Genomic DNA, 12555 nt, shown 5'->3' on the forward strand with positions numbered 1-12555 from the left:
AAAAAAAAGAATTTTGTATTCAAGTAAAAATAAACATTGTGGCTAGAATGCTGAAGACAGCACTAAGCATGACTTCCAATCGTTTCTATTCTGAATTCGTGTTCCCATTCTAAATCCTTTTTTTTTTTTTCTGCTGTCTTAAAATTCCCAAGATTTGTTTCTGTTCACACCTAAACTGTATTAGAAATCCTGTAAAGAAATATTTTAATGGTTTTCCTGTCAAGGGCAGGAATATAAATTCGCTATGAAAATCACTTTGGTAACTAATTCTTTCACTATATAGGCACTCTCCAAGTTGATGGCAAAAGCATGGAGAAAAAAATATCACTGTGATAATGTGCTATTGGACTAAAATTGCTTCTCAGTTTGCCTGGACTGGGAGACTTGTTGTTCTGGGCAAGGTCTACAGAAAAGGCATTTTGCCCCCTACACATTTTGGAAACATGCTTTGAACTAAAATTACCAGAGCTGAATATTCAAAAGCATCAGCGAGCATAACAGTTTACAAAATTTGCACAGCTTATGTAGGCTCTGTACTACGTATATTTCTTTTATTTCATTTACATATTTTGTATGTTGTACATTACAAGAGAATAATTTTCAGACTTCAGGCAGTGGGTTTTCTAAAGGTTAGTAGATGTCATAACTCAAACGTCTTTAGTGATACAAGCAGGCTTAATTCTAAGTCTGGCAGTGTAAGGGAGAATGACGTTGAAGTCATGGAGGATAAGAAGAAATAAAGCAAATGGTGTTTCCTCTTAAAAACTTCTTATTATAGTCTTTCTTTCAATCTTCAACTCCTTTTGATCCTGAAATTGTAAACACATGAAATAAAAACAAACAAACAAACAAAACCCCCCAATGGTTTTACTCAGATAAACCTCAATAGAAAATGTTTGACTCATTTCTTCCTTTATTCAAAACCATTTTTGAATAGCCCAACTCTGATGCTAACTAAAACAGCAAAATACCTGTTTGTATAGACAAAAAACAGTTATTAACAATATGTATGCCATCTGTCTTTATATTCTTGTCCTTCTCTCCTGAATACTGTAATATTATTTCAATGTAAAACACACAAAAAATGTTAAGTTTTGTAATGGTACTTATTAAACATTCAGTACAGAAAATAAACACTGAATATGCGATCATGGGTGAAAGTGCATCCCAGTGCTCCTAATTCTAACATAAACAGGACCACATATGTATTGCACATTACCCATCTCTTACTGGCTTCATTATCCAAAGAAAACAGTGCAGTTAATCTATTTTACTCAAATTGTACCACATTAGAACTAGTCTGGGCTTGTTCCTCTTACTTTTTTTTTTACTTTTTTTTTAAGGGAGGAATGTTGATACCTATGTTATCAACTTTACTCTTTTGTCATTTGTGAATGCATAGAAGAACACAAGCCAAACTGTAACTTAGCAGTATTTAGGGTTCTTATAGGTGTATGTTTTGCCAGCCACTCGATTCTTTTTAGAAAATTGAGATATTTTATAAAAATTAAATATAAATAATTTCTTCCCTAGGTCGGAATTTCTGTGAGAGTTCAGAGGCAATAAAAGGTGGGAAAGGGGAAGGGGGTGGGGGGTGGTACACATTATGAAGGTGTCTGTCCTCCCAAACAACGGCTATGCATATTCAGGCCCTACTTCCCAGGACATGGCTGAACACCGCTAGCTGATGGGAAGTAGAGCGTAATTTCTTTTCTCTCTTTCTGTGCTTCCATGCAGCCTTTGCTCATTTGCTTGTTTTTCATCCCTCTTCCTTTTCCCTTTAATTAAATTATCCTTTTCTCAACCCTTGAGTTGTTTTTTTGTTTTTTATTTCCAGCATACTTTCTTCTCTCCCTCTTCTTCTAAGGAGAAAGAGTGAAAGAGCAGTTGTGGTAGAGTTCAGCTGCCCAGAAAGGTAAAACCACCACAAAAGGTCACCATTACTTTAATCTTTTCTACTTTTTTTTCCATGTGGATATTTTTTGTTTCTATCCAGGGGAAGAACATAGATAGTGGGGGATAAAAAGAGAAGAAGGTAAAGTGACAAAAGAGAATGGGGGGTGAGTGTAGATCTACCAATTCACTAACACTGCTGATTTTAGTGTACTTGTTTTTGTGTGCACTGTGGTAGAAACATTGTGCTAACAGAGTATTAATGTCAACTACAATATGAGAAAAAAATATTTTTTGGTCACATTAACCAACCTCTAGTCAGTTAACTGGAACCTCTCTGGTTACCCAGGACTGCTGCTAAATTATTAAAAATATAAGAAATACAGAAATATCCTTTCCATTTACATATCGCAGAACTTGCTTGAGCCTGTTATGCTGAGAAATAAAAATACAGTCTGTCTAGCTTACTTTATAATCTTTACCAAGTTCAAAGAACAATATTTTAAAGTGGGGAACACTGAAGTACAAGTGAATTTCTCTTTATTTGCAGGTATCAGTATTTGACTGTAAAGCTAATCAACAAGGAGCACAGCAGTTAACAGCAAAAAATATCAGCAGATTTTCATTTTACTTTAAAATGATTTTATAGTTCATAAATCCATGCAAAGCAAATTACAGTGGTAATAAAACATCTAAGATTACCTGGGATTGTGCTAATCTGCAAACGACCTAATTTTCCAAAGATTTTGGCGCTAGACATAGTCACTAGAACATCAGGAAATCTAAGCTGTAGATGTAACATGTGTCTACATGTAAATTTATTCATTTTGAGCTTTCAAACATCCTCATATTTTATGGTGTACAGAACTTTTTTTTTTTTTAACATTTTTTTTAATATGGGGGTAATTATCCAAACGTTGATTTAAGCCTATGTCCCAGATCACATTTTGGTTAAGCAAAAAGCATTTTGACTAAATAATCTACCTAAGTTTGAAAAAAGAGACTTGTCTTTTCTAGAATCATATATACTACAGCTTAGTAGTCATTCTGAATTATTGCTATACAAACATAAAGCAGTTGAAATCCTTCATTTGGTGGTTGATCATAATCAACTAAATTCACAAACAAATACGATATTTTGCATGGTAAGATGAATACTGTTTTCCTTGTTTTAAGATATTACTACGACACAACCACAATCCAATGACATTTCTTTTAATAGCCCAAGTGGTTTATAATTTGACAGAGAGATGCTAAAATGGAGATAAGTTCTTTATTGCTTTGTCCATAGCTCATTAAGTTGCTTCCTGTTCATAATTAGGAGTCTATTTTCTTGTAGCTTTCAGAAGTTTCTATCTACTCAGATCCATACATTATTTGGGTTGTCTTACACCCTCAGTTATAGAATGCAGCGTTATGTTTCAGTCAGTGTCTTGAAAACTTCATCTGTTTGACCTTCTCTCGTTCTTATAGATATATATGATTATTTTCCCATTTTAAAGCTTAAAAGCAATGTGATTATATTGTTTTGTCTGTCAAAATGTATGTTTATTCAATGCTTGAGAAGAACTTCCTTGTGCTGAGTGATATTATCTCCAGCTATTGTGACAGCAACATCAGTTCTGTAGGACAAAGACACACACTAGTTTGTCACTTGTCTTAGTTCCGGTATCCCTTGGGAGTATTTTGGATCATATTGACATTTATTTCAGGAGCTCATTCTGATCGTCTTTAACAGGGTCACATGTAACTCAGTTACTCAACCATCTCAGTCTTACTTCAATTGTATTCTCTTGCAGCTAAAGTTATCTGTTTGGTTAAATGTTTTGCCCCCCCCCCCCCCCCCCCCCCCCTTTTTTAAATAATTTGTCTTCTTTGTTCTCTTGTATCATGCTGAATACATTTTGAATGTATAAATGTATATGAATACAATGAATCAAATACATGAATACATTTTCTGACAAAATTGAGCTGTTTTCTATTCTCCTATATTTTTCCCTAATTATACTCTTATACTAAACAAATAGGTAATGTACAAATAATGGATGGAAACCAGCTACATAAACCCCCTGTGCTGAAAGATATAGTACAGTAAGGGTCTTTATTATGATATGGTAATTGGATTCTAACATTCAAAATACATGCTAGACATTGAAAGAATGTTATTTAACACTGAATAATTGCAATTTCCATTTCTTTCTGTATGGTCATTTGAGAACAGATAGTATTGCTCGTAAATTTCACTTTTTTTAGCATTGGTCTGTGGGGACTGTTGCATGAAAAAAAATAAGCGAATGAGTGAATTGTAAAAACACATGATGTTCAAAGCTTGTTCAAAAAACATGAAAGTGAAAAGAAGGATACCAGTTGCTTTATCATTATGCCATTAACAAGAAAATCCTGCAATGTGGAAAAAGTTTGGAAAAAATCTTTCTCAACAGCGTTCCAGGAGAACTCCTTGCAAAGGAAATATGATCAGAGGAATTAATATGTTATATGGTTCAGAAAGGAATACTTGCCTGTTCCAGGCCTGTTGCATTTTTTCCTTTTTTATTTCTCACCCTAAGTCCATATTTATAATGTTTCTGACATCTGCCATAATTTTTTATCTTTTGCTGAGTGGACTAGTGTGTGTCTACTATCTAGGAGTCCTCAGCAATTCGAAACAGGATGCACATCAAGAATGAAAGAAAAGAAGTGCTATCTGCAGCTGGAGTTACATAGGTGTTGTAAATATTATCTGTTGCATTAGGTGAAAAGCAGATATTGAAACTGGCATACAGAATCCTCCCCAGAAGTTCAGCTTCAATGTTCTGGAACAAATTTATTTTTGCCAAACTATTTATGAAGTAGGAACTAACTCACATTTGTCATCAAAGCTAGGTGTTAACTCTATACTCCTTTACCTCTCTGTAAGCTCAACCAAGAATTAAATGGCTTGTAGCAATACCAGTCCTCCAGAAGTAGTACATCAGAAAAAAATAAAAATAAAAAAAAAAGAAAATATCAGATATAATAATGATTTCAGATATTGCTTACAAAATAATAACCTCCCATAAAACTTCCAATGGAGGAGCCGAGTATTTGCAGCAAGTCTCTTTAGCTACACAAATTTTTAGATTACATGTTTTTTTTACCTTATCTGATCAACTGTAAGTTGCATTCCTAAAGAATATTTTCACTGCATTCACTTGAGGAAGTGCTAGAGCATTTTCAAGGGCTGAAGCTACATGTTTCATTTCCGCAGCATTCTGTTTTACGGAACAGAAATTATACAAAGCTATATCAGACTGTAAAATAGTTCCTTGATTGAAGGGAGTACAAAGATTTGACAAATAAATATATTTACTGTTACTTTCCTCTTGTTCTTTCTTTTGATCTTTTTTACCTCAGAAGTTATCAGCTTTTGAAAATATCAAAAGCCTTATACCATATCATCTTCTGATATATATGGCCATGTATATTCTGATTATATAAGGCTATATAGTCCATTGCAGCACATTAAATGTACTACAAACTGCAAAGTGACTTTGAAAATATAACTTTATCTACTTCACTCACTCTGTATACCAATGTATTTAGAAGTCATAAGTTACACAAACACAATTTTTAAAAAGCTATTTATAAATAACAGTCCAGAACCATTTTTTAGCTGTAATCTAAACCAGTAGCAAAAGTGGCAACTAAATTCTTCAACAAATAAGAGAAGGAATTTTGATCAATATTGGTAAAACATTAGTCTAGGTGTATTAAGAATTGCCACTTTTGAACTTCTCTGCTATTAACTTTAAGCAAGAAAACAAAACTCATTATAAAACTTCTGAAATGCAGGTCTTGAACCTAGGATCCAAAATATAGACCTTAGTACCTAGTTATACACAAATAGAAAGAATTGCGAAATGGTAAATGCAAAATAGATGGTATTCTTTGTGATTCTTCTCAGAAGAATCCACCCTAGCCTTTTTATTGTAAGTGCAATATTACCACTAGACTAATGAAGTCTAGAAGCTTCGACTAGTCTAAGACTAGTCTTAGAGATAGCTGGTCTCAGAAAAGTCTAAAGAGATGATGAGAAGAACTTATGACAAAACATTACTTGATTTTACCAATTTATTTGTGTCTCATTGTCTCACCATCTATGAGAAGTTTTCATGAAATTTTGGTTGAAGTAGTTACGAAGTTTTGAAATAATTTTAAAGAGCTTAATCTCTCGCTTCAGCATCAATTATGTTTTAAGGTTTTAAGTTTTTAAGTTCTATTTTAATGTTTTAAGTTTATGGTTTTAATTTATAAAATAAATTAACAAGTATATAAAATTTTAAGATTAAAGAAAAATAAAAGTTACCTTTGCTGAAATTCTCAAACTAAAATGTTTCATTTTATGCTACGCAATATTTTTCCTCCAGAAGGAGACCTGTTGATTAACATTTTAAAAATTGTAACTTCTTCTTCCTGCCTAGCTAGGGAAATTGTCTTGAAAGTATACTATATCATTATTATCCTAAAATGAGATGTAACTATCTACACAGCTCCAAATTTTTGCATGAACATACACTTAAACTAGTATGGTGGTTTTTACCCAGCTGGGCAGCTGAGTTCCACCACAACCACTCTGAATCCCCCTCCTCAAAGGGAAAGGGTGAGAAAATGGGATGGAAAGGGCTCAAGGGTTGAGATAAGGACAGGGAGATCACTCAACAATTATCGTCATGGGCAAAACAGATTCAACATAGGGAGATTAATGAAATGTATTACCTATTACTAACAAGCTAGAGCAGTGAGAAACAAAACCAACATGGGTCCCCCACAGGCAGCAGCTCCCTCCAGACCCCCTGCTCCTGTGTGGGCTCCCCTCCACAGACTGCAGGTCTGGCTTAGAGTCTCCTTCTGCAGGGGCTCTCCATGGGCCGCAGCCTCCTCCAGGCTACATCCACCTGCTCCACCGGGGGCTCCTCCACGGGCTGCAGCATGGAGATCTGCTCCATGGGGGACCCATGGGCTACAGGGGGACAGCCTGCTCCACAGGGGCCTCTCCACAGGCCGCAGGGGAACTGCTACTGCGTGCCTGGAGCACCTCCTGCCCTCCTGCTGCACTGATGTATCAGTACAGGCTGGGGGACGACCTGCTGGAGAGGAGCTCTGAGAAGGACCTGGGGGTCCTGGTGGACAACAGGTTGACCATGAGCCAGCAGTGTGCCCTGGTGGCCAAGAAGGCCAATGGGATCCTGGTGTGCATAAAAAGGAGCATGGCCAGCACGTCAAGGGAGGTGATCCTCCCCCTCTACTCTGCCCTGGTCAGGCCTCACCTGGAGTACTGTGTCCAGTTCTGGGCTCCCCAGTACAAAAAAAGACAGGGATCTCCTGGAAAGAGTCCAGCAGAGGGCAACAAAGATGATACAGGGCCTGGAGCATCTTCCCTATGAGGAAAGGCTGAGAGACCTGGGTCTGTTCAGCCTTGAGAAGGGAAGACTGAGAGGGGATCTTATTAATGTGTATAAATATCTTAAGTGTGGGAGACAGAGGGATTTGGCCAACCTCTTTTCAGTGGTTTGTGGGGATAGGACAAGGGGTAATGGCCACAAGATAGAGCACAGGAAGTTCCGCACCAACATGTGAAAGAACTTCTTCACAGTGAGGGTGACGGAGCACTGGAGCAGGCTGCCCAGGGAGGTTGTGAAGCCTCCTAGTCTCCTCCTCTGGAGATATTCAAGGGCCGTCTGGACACCTACCTGGGCAGCCTGCTCTAGGGAACCTGCTTTGGCAGGGGGATTGGACCCGATGATCTTTCGAGGTCCCTTCCAACCCTTTCAGTTCTGTGATTCTGTGATTCTGTGATGCTGTGACCTGGGGGGCTGCAGGGCTGGTTCTCACTTCTCACTCTCTGGATGCTCTTGGGCAGCAGTTTTTTTTTTTTTTTTTTCCCCCCTTTCTTAAACATGCTTTCACAGAGGCACAAACGGCATCACTTATTAGCTCGGTTCTGGGCATTGGCAGTTCCCTTTTGGAGATGGCTGGAACTGGCCTTTATCTAACATGGTGCAGCTCCTGGATTCTTCTCACAGAAGACACCGCTGCAGCCCCCCGCTACCAAAACCTTGACACATAAACCAACTACAACTAAAAAGCCTTTAGATTAGGAACGCTAAAAACATTAGCCAATTAAAAAAATATTTACTTGCTCCTTACTTGCCTATTTGGGCCCAATAATAGCCTTGGTTTTATATTAATGTTAAGAAAGAAATAGCTTTGGTTCATTTGGTTCAGAATAATTTGGTGAAAAATATACTGTTGTGTGCTGCTTTTGTGGTCAATTTGAAAGTCTCCTTCTTAATCTGTTTCAACCTGTAGCTGAAGTCTTAATCTGTTGCCTCAGTCTGTTTGTATTCTGGTTTCAGAGTGCAATATTGATTGCAAATATATTCCTCAACTAAGAACATCATATATATTGACAAGGATTTGGTAGCATTTTATTATTATTATTATTATTATTTATTTATATAGGACACTAAGCAGATGTTGTTTATTGAGAAAAAAAATTTACTGTGCTGAATCATGAAGACATTGGAAACAACAATTTTCGGACAGCAAAAAGGAAAAAAGAAAAAAAGGAAGGTGGCTCAGGTATGTCCTTGAGCTTCACAGTAAATTAACTTTTAAGGTATTTGTAGATTTGAAAGGGAATCCTCACCTCCTTCTTGAAGCAATGACAGTTGTCATCTGTAAATGAGTAAGACTCTTGTCTTCACAAGGAGCCAAATGGAGGAGTCAAAGGGCAACAGGTAAATGATCCATTAGGATAGGTGTTGTCTTAATATAAGAAAGACTTTTTTTTTTTTTTTTTTTTTACAGTGAGATAAATCAATCATTGGAACAATGTTCCTAGGGACTTGGTACAATTCCCATCACAGGAGGTTTTCAAGATGCTGCGGGACAGGGTGATAGGTAACGTCATCTAGGTTCCCTTTTCCCACAGAAGGTTGGACCTGATGACCTTTTGCGCTCCCCTTCAACCTGGGCTGTTCTATGATTCTATGATGCTATAACTGAATCTATGACTCTATGATTCTATGATTAAGTATTTGTATTTCTCTGCATTAGTTAGAGTACAAAATGTAGTTCGTTAATTTGAAATTTATGGGTGTATAGTCTCGCAACAGACAATCTCCATGAATTTGTAGTGTCACATGTCTGTAAGAGCAGGCTCTTCAGTGTAATCTTGTATATGTTACTGCCACATCAGAGAGGTTTGCAGTTTAAATTAAAAACTCTAATACCTGCATATTCAGGGAATGACAGGATTTGTAGCTACAACAGATAACCTGCTAGATTAAGGTCTGAAATCTGAGAGGCATATGCAGTTCATTATACACAGAACAGTTGAGAAATGATCGCCATCACTGAGAGCAAACACAATAATGCCTTGAAGCTAAGTTAGAAAGATAGCAGTGCTGTTAATAATTAATTCTCTCTGTTGTGTCTGGCATCCTTCCTGTGATAGCAAAAAATCCAATAGGATATTGCTATATCCCCAAGCTTGTACAAATCCACCAGGGGTGCACTATGGCTGACATGATGTTGCCCAACGGTACAAAATTAAATCAAGAAGTGCTGTCAGAAACACCCTACCTCATCTCATAGAAAGCAATCGAATGTGGGAGATAGGAGAGTGTTGAAAACCTCAGACTAATGTTGGAGAAATCTGTCTATTGCAGTAACCCTGCTAGCAGATGTTAAATCATTCCAGATAGCAACACAGTCATGCCTGCCTCTTGAATTTTCATCCTTTTTGTTTGTTTTGATTTTGTTTGTTTTTAATTAAATTAAATTTAGCCCAAGTCTTTTTCAAATGGAGGGTCAGCCTTTAAGACAGTCCTGCTAAGACAATCATATATACAAAAGCAGATAATTTATATCTATTTACATCACCCGGTTCCTTTCAGCTATTATATACAAACTTTTGTGAAGTATCATTGCAATAGAAATACTGTAAAACATGCATGACTCTGCCCTACTGTCCTTGAAGTTAAGTTTTCCATGACCTTTAATGTGTTTAGACCTATAGCATGTATTGTTGCTAAATGCAATTACCCAGATTTTTAGAAATACATTAGAGAAGAAGTCACAAAAATAATCTGTGCTAGCAAAAAAAGATTTATCTTGTGTCCATAGAATATTTATCACAGATCCTGAAGAATTTCTTCTTGTAGTGTATACATCTTTCAATTTTCAGTCAGGTTTAGTTAACATATTTAGTCTATTAGAGGACTCAACACCTTGGACTCAGGTAGGTAGAATTTTTTAGGTTCCTGCCTAAAATTTCATACTTGAACTGAAAAATATCAGAAATGCATCAGAAATGTCAACTAGTCTCCAAGTTTGATTTAATTTAAAATTGATTATGAATCCTTCTGCCTATCCCTAATCAAGCATAGTTTAGATTTAAGGAATTAGTTTTAACATTAACCAAACTCATCATTCCCCCACATTGATTGCTCTAGACATTAGTGAATCAATTTCTTATTCTCTTTTTTTTCTTAACTATACAACTTTCCCTGTAGTGCACTTAGAATCATAGAATATCCCGAGTTGGAAAGGACCCATAAGGATCATCAAGTCCAACTTCTGGCACCACACAGGTCTGCCCAAAAGTTTAGACCATGTGACTAAGTGCACAGTCCAATCTCTTCTTAAATTCAGAAAGGCTTGGTGCAGTGACTACTTCACTGAGGAGCCTGTTCCAGTGTGCAACCACCCTTTTGGCTCTTCCTGATGTCCAGCCTAAACTTCCCCTGCCTCAGCTTAACACTGTTCCCGCGGGTCCTGTCACTGGTGATAACGGAGAATAGGTCACCTGCCTCTCCACTCCCCCTCGCGAGGAGGTTGTAGACTGCAATGAGGTCCCCCCTCAGCCTCCTCTTCTCCAGGCTGAACAGGCCAAGTGACCTCAGCCGCTTCTCATATGTCTTCCCCCTAGGCCCTTCACCATCTTCGTCGCCCTCCTCTGGACACTCTCCAACAGTTTAATGTCCTTTTTGTACTGTAGTGCCCAGAACTGCACACAGTACTCGAGGTGAGGCCACACCAGCGCAGAGTAGAGCAGGACAATCACTTCCCTTGACCGACTAGCAATGCCGTGCTTGATGCATCCCAGGATGTGGTTGGCCCTCCTGGCTGCCAGGGCACACTGCTGGCTCATATTCAACTTGCTGTCAAACATTTTACTTCTGTAAAACATAGATGATTAATGCCTAAATACTAATTATTTTTTCTATGCCTGTGATTAATTACCAGTGATTTCTTCTTACTTTCAGGGAAACAAATTTCCACTTTCCCTTTTTTACACCCAAGTTTCACTAGTTGCCTGAAAAGTTCCTAGTCGATACTACCTACATTTAAAAAATAAATAAATAAATAAAAATGAAGTCTTATACTGATATAATGAGTCTGGTTACTCAAACTTGAAAAAAAAAATCACTGTACAAAACATAAATAAGTGATAGATGACTTCATAAGTTGCTCTCATGTTATGGAATCTTCTTTACCATAGTAGCTTCAAATGCAATCAGAAAGAATAATCTTGTACAGATCAATTTCAGGTCGAAGATTTTTCACATCTCTGTCTTTGAACAGATACTTCTTTGTGTATTTTATTTAAACTCATAAAAATGTCCTAGTACCAGCTGTTGCACATTTGCTTTCACTATAGTGCTTGGATAAGATATTAGATTCATGAAAAGGGTTTGTAATTGAAAAGTAGTTAAATATAATTTAAGGAAGAAACACTGCATACTGTTCCGGCACTCTGTGTGCATGGCAAGTGCAATCAGTCCTATTCTATACAGTACTATTAGAGCACAGATACCTAGCATATTAAAAAAAAAAAAAGTAATATTTTTGTTATGCCTGTTAAATAACTCATGGTTATTTAGGAAGTTTTTCTTACTGTTTATGCAGAAGATACTTGCAACTGACTTCATCATAATTTATTGAACACAGCTTTTTTCTGCACATATTTTTCTTTGGAAAAAAAAAAAAGCTCTTTTGTTACATTTAATCTCACAGTCTTATTGTATTACATGGACAGGAATGTACATTGAAGACTCAAAGGTTGCCTAATACAACACAGAGAAAGAATGAAAATGCTGTGCTTATTCACGTAGATGGAAGTTGATGCTTCAGCATGCTATGCTCTAGTTGCCTTTAGTAGTTATTGTTAAATGAAGGAAATCAAGCCACTGAGCTGTGGCTTTCTTCCAAGTTAAGTGAGCACAATAATAATATAAAAACTGTGTATACTAATTTTTGATTATGTGTACAGAAAACTAACATGTAACATATTTATATTTTAGAAGTTAATATTCACTTTCAATTCCAGTGAAAATTCATGGTTCTTAGTAGCACTCAGTACCACTCAGAATCTTGCAGGATTGTCCCCTGGTTTCTAAAGTGAAAAGCCTAGTTTACAACACTTTTTCTGATACTAAAAAGTCATTTGAATATGGCGTTCTGGCATGAAGTCAGTGGGATTGTGTCTTGGAACTAAGAGACACCTTCTGTTTCCTGTGGCAGTCAATTCAAAATTCTTCAGTTATTTCTTTGTGACTTCCAGAAGACTACACATGCTGTAGTTAACTGTCGTCAGTTTCCAAAGTATTGTTGCTA

At 36.9% G+C, this 12555-nt stretch overlaps 1 long non-coding RNA gene across 2 annotated transcripts in view; it reads right to left on the reverse strand.

Annotated features, from left to right (window-relative positions):
* Positions 1–537: 537 nt before the first annotated feature.
* The window catches only part of LOC121068523, a 52760-nt gene continuing 40742 nt past the window's right edge, over positions 538–12555 (reverse strand). For both annotated transcript variants that reach the window (XR_005818931.1, XR_005818930.1), the window contains exon 3: positions 538–809. This is a non-coding gene — a long non-coding RNA (uncharacterized LOC121068523). The remainder of the gene's footprint in view (positions 810–12555) is intronic.

The sequence above is a fragment of the Cygnus olor genome, chromosome 3 (assembly GCF_009769625.2).
Source record: "Cygnus olor isolate bCygOlo1 chromosome 3, bCygOlo1.pri.v2, whole genome shotgun sequence".
NCBI lineage: Eukaryota > Metazoa > Chordata > Aves > Anseriformes > Anatidae > Cygnus > Cygnus olor.